Source organism: Moschus berezovskii, chromosome X (genome assembly GCF_049115385.1).
Source record: "Moschus berezovskii isolate FMDL1 chromosome X, NW_MosBer_1.0, whole genome shotgun sequence".
In the NCBI taxonomy this organism is placed as follows: domain Eukaryota; kingdom Metazoa; phylum Chordata; class Mammalia; order Artiodactyla; family Moschidae; genus Moschus; species Moschus berezovskii.
Window position 1 is genome coordinate 53353407 of NC_142488.1, and position 11701 is coordinate 53365107.

At 37.7% G+C, this 11701-nt stretch overlaps 1 pseudogene; it reads right to left on the reverse strand.

Moving 5' to 3' along the window:
* Positions 1-1482: 1482 nt before the first annotated feature.
* On the reverse strand, positions 1483-2221 carry LOC129535209 (V-type proton ATPase subunit D pseudogene; annotated as a pseudogene).
* Between the last annotated feature and the right edge of the window lie 9480 nt (positions 2222-11701).

Below are 11701 nucleotides of genomic sequence, written 5' to 3' on the forward strand. Positions count from 1 at the left end.
TAATATGTAATACATATAGTATTATGTAATATCTGGGTCGGGAAGATCCCCTGGAGAAGGAAACGGTAACCCACTCCAGTATTCTTGCCTGGAGAATCCCATGGACGGAGAAGCCTGGTAGGCTACAGTCCACGGGGTTGCAAAGAGTCGGACACGACTGAGTGACAGAACGGAACGGAACGGAGTATCTACAGCAACCACTTTAAAAATCTATATAAAGAAATGCACTAAAAAAGACACTAGCTAATTCAAAATGAAATTCTAAAAAATCTTGAAGTAACCCATAAGAAAGCATGAAAAAGAAAACAAAGAGTGGAGAGAATAAAAAGAACATGAACCACTCCCACCAAGCACATACAATGAAGGACTTAAGCCCTAACATATCAATAGTTAAATTAATTGTAAATTATCTAGGGACTTTGATCAGACAAGATGGCAGAGACTCATTTCTCCCTGCCTCTCTCTGTTAAGAACAACTATAATATGACACAAGAAGCAAACATAGGAGGACTCTGAATGATAGAGGAAAGAAGACTGGCTAAAGACCCCAGTACTGGAGGAAAGATGTGGCAGATGGGCATCTTACAACTCCTCACTCAGCAATAGAAGGCAACCAAGCCTGGCATCTCCTGACCCGAACGTACTGAAGGTGGCTCAGGTAGGTTCATGTTTTCTCCAGATTAAATGGGTATTTTATGCTGACAACTCCAGTCAGGCCCAGTGGCGATGGTAAGGGTTATCAAGTGGGAACTTCAAAAATAAAAGGTGGCCAGGGAAAATAATCTTTATTTCTGTGGGCCAGAGAGTTTCTTCTCTAACCTAGAGATGCCCAGTGGCACCAGCAGGGGTGATCCCACCACAACAAGTGACCCAGTTTGGAAAGCATTCTCTTTTTTTTTTTTTTTTAATTTTAAATCATTTTACTGTTTATACCATAGTCACATTTGAATTGGCAGAACTGTTCCCATGACAGACCAGACAGAGACCTGTTATTCAAAGAAAAAATAAGTGAAGGCTTTCCTAAATCTTAAGGAGAGACGTCGCATAGTAACTAACACAAGAATGGCTGTAGCAATCTCAGACAGTGGTGCCAAGGTGTGTGAGCAGGTAGGAACAAAGGGTGCTCCAGAGTAGCTGGCCTGTGAATGTGTGTTGGCCTGAGACCACTGCTGCTTCCTAAAGAGATTTGCTTATTATATTTGGTAAGCAGATGACTTGTAACAGATGTATAACTGAAGTAGGGTGACACTTCTGCAGCATAAATTCTACAGGTTTCAGGACAGGTTCTACAAATTTCATTGGTGATTAATTGTTGCTTAATTATGATTCTGAAAAGGTAGATCCCATAAACAGACATCCAGGGAAATTTTACAACTGGAAATTCTTAAGCCAAAAAATAAATAGTCACACATAGCAAACCTACACACCATGAATTAAAATGGTGACATGTTAGGCCTTCTGAAAGAACCAGAGCAGGAAAGCTTATTCAAACAGATCATCCTTCTCTTCAGCCAGGAGATTAGCAGGCTCTATCACCTCTCTGGCTGCCCTCCGTTGCTCCAAGTCCTTATCAGACTTTTCCTTGAGAATCTTTTTCTTCTCCTGTATTTTCTTTAACCTGTAGAACTTCTCTTGCTCTCTCTCATTCAGCTCTGTGATGATATAAACAAGGGTACGTTCAATCCGGGGAATGATGATATGTTCAATAGCATTTACACACCTGTCAGTTATCTTAATAGCTTCATCCAAAGTAACAAAGGAAGTCTGCAGTGAAGCCAGTTCCACCAGTAGTTCCACTGCTTTGGCATAATTCCTCTTCAGCTTAGCCAACTGTTCCCCACCTCTGGCTAAACCAGTCAGTTCATAATTGTCAGTTCCTTCATAATAATGTTCAAATACTGGCAATGTAACACCTGCTACATTACCTTTCTTTGCTCTAATCTTCACTTGGGCCTTATTTACATTTTGGATAACTGTGGTGCTGAAGTCTCCTGTTGTGTACTTGGCCTCAGCAAGTGAAAAAAGCAGCTTCTCTCATCACTTCACCCATCAACATTTTAGTCTCTATTATCTTCTTAAGGATCTGTCAAAATTGAAGGATTAAGGCATCAAAGTTTTTCTTCAGGAGGTTTCGACCTGTCTGTGCTCCTTTTAACTGAGCCTTCATGATGGGCTGTGCTATTTGCGAGGGAAAGATTTCAATTTGGTCTTTGCCCAACATTCTGATGATGACTGTTCGGCTTGGGTCACTGGCCGGGCAACCATGGCTGCAACAACTCAGCCACTGAGTCTTTCTCTACCTGGAAAGCATTCCTTGTATTTTGTAGTTGAAGACTCCCTTTGCTCACCTAGGAACACTGATAGATCTGACAGCACTAGAAGTGGGGAAACCCACTACCACAAGAAGCAAAATTCAGGAAACATAAGTAGTGTGCTTCTTATATAAAATATCCTGAAAAAGACAAATTATTAAGGAAGAAAGCAGTTTTGTCTGGGATTGGAGATGGGAGCAGGGCCTGACTACAAAGGGATTCAAAAAATTAGGACTGGGGGATGGTGGTAAATATTCAAAAACAGGATTTGGTGGTGGCCGCATAACACTATGAATGTACTAAATACACTGAAATGTATACTTACAATAGCTGAATTTTATGGTATGTAAATTATATTTCTATAAAACTTTAAAAACGCTCACAGCTAACTAAAACTAGAAAGAACTTCTTTAACCTAATGACAAGCATCTATAGATATAATCACACTTAATATAAAAGACTGAATACTTTTCCCTTAAGACCATGGAAAAGACAAGCATCCTTATTTTCACCACTCATATTTAATACAATATTGGAAGTCCTAACTGGTGTGATAATGCAGGAAAAAATAAAAGGTATACGGAATATAAAGGAAGAAACAAAATTATCTCTATTAAAGATAACATGATTTTCTATGTAGAAAATTTCATGGAATTTACAAAAAAGCTAGTAGAACTAATATATGAGTTTAACAAGGTCTCTGGGAGCTCAGCTGGTGAATCTGCCCACAATGCAGGAGACCCTGGTTCGATTCCTGGGTCGGGAAGATCCCCTGGAGAAGGGATAGGCTACTTACTCCAGTATTCTTGGGCTTTCCTGGTGACTCAGATGGTAAAGAATTCACCTGCAATGTGGGAGACCTGGGTTCGATCCCTGGGTTGGGAATTCCCAATACCCTGAAGAAGAGCATGGCAACCCACTCCAGTATTCTTGCCTGGAGAATCCCCATGGGATTGCAAAGAGTCGGACATGACTGAGTGACTAAGCACAGCACAGCAATGAACAACCAGAAGTCAAATGTTTTTTAAAAAACAGTATAATTTACAATTTCACTAAAAAAATGAAATAGGTAAAAAAAGAAACTAACAAAATATGTTTAGGATATGTACACTGACAGCTACAAAACATTTAAGAAAAATATCAAATAAAAAATAAATAAATGGATATATGAACCATATCCATGGATTGGAAAACTCAATATTGTTAAGAGGTCAATTCTCCCCTAAAATTGTTCCATGGATTCATTGCAAATCGAATTAAAATCCCAATGGGTTTTTTCTAGTATTAACAATATGATTCTTAAATTCATATCGAAAAGTAAGGAACAAAGATAGCTGAAACAATTTTGAAAAAGAACAAAGTTGAAGAACTCACAATATCTTGTTTCAAGTATTAACTATTAAACTATGGTAATGAAAACAGTGTGGTATTTGGAGGAATCAGTCTATCCAATGTTAAGGCTAACTATATACCCATAAAAATCAAGGTAATTATTGTATTGGCACATATATAGATCAATGGAACAAAATACCAGAACTAGAAATAGTTCAATACAAATAGAGTCAACTTATGTTTCACAAAGATGCAAAGGCAATTTAATGGTAAAAGATAGTCTTTTCGACAAATGGTGCTGGAACATTTGGATATCCACATATTTAAAAAAGAACCTTGATCTGTACCTCACACTTTATATAAACATGAACTCAAATGGATCATAAACCTAAATTTTTAATGTAAAATTATGACTCTAAAAAGAAAAAAATGAGAGAAAAATTTTGTGACATTTGATTAGACCAAGGGGTTCTTATATACCACACCAAAAACACATGCTATTAAAGAAAAAATTGGTGAGCTGGAACTCATCAAAGTTAAAAACTTCTGCTTTGTAAAGAATACTGTTAAGAGAATAAAAAGACAAGCCACAGAAAATATTTGCAAAACTGATATCTGGGAAAAGACTTTTATCCAAAATATATTAGGAATTCTTAAAACTCATTAATAAGAAAACAACACAGTTTTAAAATGGACAAAACAGCAAATACCTCATCAAAGAAGATATATAGATGAAAAGATGCTCAAATGACATGTTTGTCATGGAATTGCAAATTAAAACAACAATGAGATATAACTACATGCCTATTAGAATAGACAAAATCCCTGATAATACCAATTGCTAGTGAGGATGAGGAGCAACTCTCGTTAATTGCTGGTGGGAATGTAAAATGGTACTCAGCCACTTTGGATGACATTTTGGCAGTTTCTTACAATGCTAAACTTAGTCTGATCACACAGTTCAGCAATCTTGTACCTAAATATTTACCCAACTGATTTGAGAATTTATGTACACAAAATCCTGCATGCAAATGTTTATAGCAGCTTTATACATAATTTCAAAAATTGTTAGCAACTAAGATGTCCTTCAAGGTAAATGGATAAACAAACTGCAGTACATCCATACTATAGAACACTATTCAGCAATTAAAAGGATTAAGCTATTAACTTATACAATGGCATGGATAAATCTTAAATGCATATTGCTAAGTGAAAAAGTCAGAGAAAGCTATTAGTCTATTTATATGACATTCTGAAAACGTGAAGACTATAGACACTGAAAACAGATGAGTGTGCCAGGGGTTTAGGGAGGAGCAAAGATTGACTAGGTGAACCACAAAGGATATATTAGGGCCATGAAACTATGCTATATAATACTATACTGGTAGATACACTGCCCATTTGACAAAATCTATACGTTACAAAATAAAGAGTAAACCTGAGTGTATGCAAATTAAAAAATCAACCAGGAAATTGGAACTCTCAGGATGGAATGTAGACTGTGACAAAATTATTTAACTGTGTTACCAAAGTATGACATAACCTCGCTGAGGGGGATGGGGAAAGGATGTTCTAACCTAAGAAACTGAAAATTACTAGACTACACACTGTAGGATTAATAATAAAAGTAACTTTAGATAAGCACTTTACCACAGGTTGTTTTTCACAAGGGTATAGGCTAACAATTCTAAAACCACATGTATACCAGAATTTCAACAAATAAAGGGACAGCAGACAATGTGAGCCAGGTTTCTTACTGTTGAAATAGGAGGTTATAGATAAACAAGAGAGAAAGGCTAAAATGGACCATGTAGTACTCTGTTAATATCAGAGACATCAGTATAAACTCATGTTTAACTTAATATAGACACTGATATAGAAATCACTGTTGTTGTTGTTCAGTCACTCAGTCATGTTCAACTTTGTGATCCCATGGACTGCAGCACGCCAGGCTTCCCTGTCTATCATGATCTCCTGGAGTTTGCTCAAACTCATGTCCGTTGAGTCAGTGATGCCATCCAACCACCTCATCCTCTACTGTCCCCTTCTCCTGCCTTCAATCTTTCCCAGCATCAGGGTCTTTTCCAATGAGTCAGCTCTTTGCATCAGATGGCCAAAGTATTGGAGTTTCAGCTTCAACATCAGGCCTTCCAATGAATATTCAGGGTTGATTTCCTTTAGGATTGACTGATTTGATCTCCTTGCATTCCAAGGGACTCCAAAGAGTCTTCACCAACACCAGTTTGAAAGCATCAATTCTTTGACATTCAGCCTTTCTTTATGCTCCAACTCTCATATCCATACATGACTACTGGAAAAAACCATAGCTTTGATTGTACAGACCTTTGTCAACAAAGTAGTCTCTGATTTTTAATACGCTGTCTAGGTTTATCAAAGCCTTTCTTCTAAAGAGCAAGCATCTTTTGCTTTCTTCTTGGAAGAAAAATCATTGTAGAAATATGTGTGTACATAGGTTATTCTACATACATATATTCCCCAGCTCTGTCCACTGAAAAGGCCTAGAAACAATGATACCCTAGTAGCAACAAGTACACCCAGCACCCAGATCTTGGTTTTTAATACCATTTTCCAGTAAAAGAAACAAAGGATACTTGCAGAAATGGATGATTCTAGGACAGGCATCTTGGAGCACCAGAAAGTAAGTCCTCAAAAAAGCCACAACGATGGAGGTATATCAAAGGGACATAAGCATCAAATGAAAGAGCTCCCAAAGGCCAAAGCTGGAGCAATTTGAGCAACAAAATAAAATAGATTATCTTTCTATATAATAATTATATATATATTATATAATTTTATAAATAAAATAGATTATATATATTTTGGATTATAACCCAAAGTACAAAATCAATATCCATAAACTCACACTGATATAAGTGATTGAATAAACAAATAAATGGGAAGAAGACAAATGTTCCATGCATAAGAATTCAAAATAATTTCTGTAGCTACTTTGCCCCCAAGGAAGAGGTACATAACTCCCCTTTCTAAGTATGGGCTGTATATCATGACTTCCAAATACTATGGTACAGAAAAGAGGAAAAAATTAACTTTACAGTGGAGAAACCTGACAAACACTACCTCAGTCAGGTAATCAAGGTTGACATCAAATGCTATGTGTCATGTTGACACTGTTTACCCTTGGTAAGATGTAATGAGAAAGACACTTTACCTCTGTGGTCTCCCTCCAAAAACCGATAATTCCTGTGAAATCATAAGAAAAACATCAGACAAATCCCAGGTGAGAAAGATCTTCTAAAATATCTGACCAGTACTCTTTAAAACTCTCAAGATCGTAAAAAAAACGAAAATCTGAGAAACTGTCACAACTAAGAGGAACCTATAGAGACACGACATCTAAATGAAATGTGGTATCCTAAATGTCATCATGGAATAAAAAAGGATATTAGGTAAAAACTAAGGAAATCTGAATAAAGTAATAACTTTATTTAATAATACTGTGTCACCACTGGATCATTAATTGTAACAAATGTTCCTTACTAATAATATGTTAATACTAGGGGAAACTGGGTATGGGATATATGAGAACTATGTACTATCTTGGCAAATTTTCTATGAAGGTGCTTGGCAAAGTGAAAAAAGTCTCAATATAAATAGTTACTAGGGAAATGAAAATTAAAACCACATTGAGATACCTCTATACACCTATCAGAAAGGCCAATTTTTAAAAAATCTAACATTATCAAGTGCTGTCAAGGATCAAAGCAACTGGAACTATTATACATTGTTGCTGCTGCTAAGTCACTTCAGTCGTGTCCAACTCTGTGCGACCCCACAGACGGAAGCCCACCAGACTCCCCTGCCCCTGGGATTCTCCAGGCAAGAACAGTGGAGTGGGTTGCCATTTCCTTCTCCAATGCATGAAGGTGAAAAGTGAAAGTGAAGTCGCTCAGTCATGTCCGACTCTTAGCGACTCCATGGACTGCAGCCCACCAGGCTCCTCCATCCATGGGATTTTCCAGGCAAGAGTACTGGAGTGGGGTGCCATCGCCTTCTCCATTGTTAGTGGGAATGAAAAATGGTACGGTAATTTTGAAAAACAATTTGGCAATTTCTTTTAAACCCACAAAACCCACAAACACCACTTCTGGACAATTGTCTAAGTGAAATGAAATGAAATGAAAACTTATCTTCACACAAAAATCTGTATATAAATATTTGTTGTATATACATTCATTTATATTATTTTTTACATTACACATAAAAGTAATATCATACTGTATTTGTCTTTGTCTGACATTTCATTGAGTATAGTATCCTCTAGGTACATTTATATTGCTACAAGTGTTACAATTTCATTCTTTTTATTGCTGAGTAATATTCCATTGTATATATATAGCACATCTCTTAAGCCAATTGGCTGTTGATGGGCACTTGGATGGCTTCCATATCTGGGCTACTTTAAATAGTGCTGCTGTGAACATTGGAGTGCATTTATCTTTTTAAGTTAATGTTTTTGGCTTTTCTGGATATATACCCAGGAGTAGAATTGTTGGATCATGTGGTAGTTCTATTTTTGGTTTTTAGAGGAAACTCCAACTTTTTTTCATAGTGGTAGCACCGATTTACATTCCCACCAATACTGTTCAAGAGATCCCTTTTTTCCCCACATTCTTTATAACACTTGTTATTTGTGGACATTTTTCCCCATTTTTAAAAATTAATTTATTTTTTACTGAAGGAAAATTGCTTTACAGAATTTTGCTGTTTTCTGTCAAACCTCAACATAAATCAGCCATAGGTATACATATATCCCCTCCCTTTTGAAACTCCCTCCCATCTCCCTCCCCATCCCAACCCCTCTAGGTTGATACAGAGCCCCTGTTTGAGTTTCCTGAGCCACACAGCGAATTCCCATTGGCTATCTATTTTACATATGATAATGAAAGTTTCCATATTACTCTTTCCATACATCTCACCCTCCTGTCCCCTCTCCCCATGTCCATAAGTCTATTCTCTATGTCTGTTTCTCCATTGCTGCCCTGTAAATAAATTCTTCAGTACCATTTTTCTAGTCCATATATATGTGTTAGAATACGGTATTTATTTTTCTCTTTCTGACTCACTTCACTCTGTATAATAGGTTCTAGGTTCATCCACCTCATTAGAACAGACTCAAAGGCGTTCATTTTTATGGCTGAGTAATATTCCATTGTGTATATATACCACAACTTCTTTATCCATTCATCTGCTGATGGACGTCTAAGTTGCTTCCGTGTTCTAGGTATTGTAAATAGTGCTGCAATGAACAATAGGATACATGTGTCTCTTTCAATTTTGGTTTTCCTCAGGGTATATGCCTAGGAGTGGGATTGCTGAGTCATATGGTAGTTTTATTCTTAGTTTTTTTAAGGAATCTCCATACCGTCTTCCGTAGTGGCTCTGTCAATTTACATTCCCACCAACATTGCAGGAGCATTGTTTCCTTTTCTCCACACACTTTCCAGTATTTATTGTTTGTAGACTTTTTGATGATGGCCATTCTGATCGGTGGGAGGTGATATCTCATTGTAGTTTTGACTTGCATTCCATTCTCACACATGTGGGTTGGTACCTCATTGTTTCGGTTTGCTTTTCTTTAGTGATTTCTTTTTAACATTGAGTTTTATGAGCTGTGTGTATATTCTGAATGTTAACCCATGTTAGTCACAGTACTTGCAAATATTTTCCCCCATTTCTGTAGGCTGTTGTTTTATTTTGTTGATCATTTCCTTTGCTGTGCAAAAGCTTTTAAGTTAATTAGGTTCCATTTGCTTATTTTTTCTTTTACCTATTTTGCCTTAGGAGGCTGATCCAAAAAAAAAAAAATCACTATGATTTATGTCAAACAGTGGTCTACCCAGGTTCTCTTCTAGGAGTTTTACACATTTTGTTATATTTAGTTCTTTAAACCATTTTGAATTTGTTTTTATATATGGTATGAGATAATGTCCTAATCTCATTGTTTTGCATATGACTGTCCAGTTTTCCCAGTACCACTTGTTAATGAGTGAGTCTTTTCTTAAATACACTCAGTTCAGTTCAGTCGCTCAGTCGTGTGCAACTCTTTGCGACCCCATGAATCGCAGCATGCCAGGCCTCCCTCTCCATCACCAACTCCCGGAGTTTACACAAATTCATGTCCATCGAATCGGTGATGCCATCCAGCCATCTCATCCTCTGTCGTCCCCTTCTTCTCCTGCCCCCAATCCCTCCCAGAATCAGGGTCTTTTCCAGTGAGCCAACTCTTCACATGAGGTGGCCAAAGTATTGGAGTTTCAGCTTTAGCATCAGTCCTTCCAATGAACACCCAGGACTGATCTCCTTTAGGATGGACTGGTTGGATCTCCTTGCAGTTCAAGGGACTCTCAAGAGTCTTCTCCAACACCACAGTTCAAAAGCCTCAATTCTTTGGTGCTCAGCTTTCTTCACAGTCCAACTCTCACATCCATACATGACCACGGGAAAAACCATAGCCTTGACTAGACGGACCTTTGTTGGCAAAGTAATGTCTCAGCTTTTGAATATGCTATCTAGGTTGGTCATAACTTTCCTTCCAAGGAGTAAGTGTTTTTTAATTTCATGGCTGCAATCACCATGTGCAGTGATTTTGGAGCCCCCCAAAATAAAGTCAGCCACTGTTTCCACTGTTTCCCCATCTATTTGCCGTGAAGCGATGGGACCAGATGCCATGATCTTAGTTTTCTGAATGTTGAGCTTTAAGCCAACTTTTTCACTCTCCTCTTTCACTTTCATCAAGAGGCTTTTTGGTTCCTCTTCACTTTCTGCCATAAGGGTGGTGTCACTGCTGCTGCTGCTGCTAAGTCACTTCAGTCGTGTCCGACTCTGTGTGACCCCATAGATGGAAGCCCACCAGGCTCCCCCGTCCCTGGGATTCTCCAGGCAAGAACACTGGAGTGGGTTGCCATTTCCTTCTCCAATGTGTGAAAGTGAAAAGTGAAAGTGAAGTCGCTCAGTCGTGTCTAACCCTTAGCGACGCCATGGACTGCAGCCTACCAGGCTCCTCCATCCATGGGATTTTCTAGGCAAGAGTACTGGAGTGGCTTGTCATTGCCTTCTCCAGGTGGTGTCACTGCTATGTATAAAATAGGTAACTAATGAGAACCTACTGTATAAGCACAGGGAACTTTATTCAGTGCTCTGCAGTGATTTAAATGGAATGGAAATCTGAAAAAGAGTGGAGATACATATACATACGACTAATTCACATTGTTGTACAGCAAGAAATTAAAACACTTTAAATCAACTACACTCCAATTAAAATTAATAAATAAAAATGTACTGCCTTTTTCCCCATTGTATATGTTTTCTTTTCTATCATAGATTAATTGACCATAGGTGTGTAGGTTTATTTCTGGGCTGTCTATTTGGTTCCATTGATCTATATGTCTGTTTTTGTGTCAGTAACATGCTGTCTTGATTACTATAGTCTGAAGTCTGGGAGAGTTATACCTCAAGCTTTGTTCTTTCTCAAGAGGGCTCAGGGTCTTTTGTGGTTCCATATGATATTTAAGATCATTTATTCTAATTCTGTGAAAAATATCATGGGTATTTTGATAGGGATGGCATTAGATCTGTAACTTGTTTTGGATAGTATGTCCATTTTAACAATATTAATTCTTCTAATCCAATAGCATGGGATATCTATTCATTTCTTTGTATCATCTTCAATTTCCTTCATCACTGTTTTATAGTTTTCAGAGTATAAATCTTTCATCCATGATTAAGCTTGTATGTTAGTCACTCAGTCCGACTCTATGTATTTCCATGGACTGTAGCCTGCCAGCCTTCTCTGTCTATGGAATTCTCCAGGCAAGAATGCTGGAGTGAGTAGCCAGTCCCTTCTTCAGGGGATCTTCCCAACCCAGGGATCAAACCCAGGTCTCCTGAATTGCAGTAGCCACCAGGGAAGCTTATTCCTAGGTATTTGGTTGGCTTCAAAAAGTTAATTTTGGTTAGCCAAAAAGTTCATTCAGGGTTTTTTTGTAATGTCTTATGGAAAAACCAAAGGAACTTTT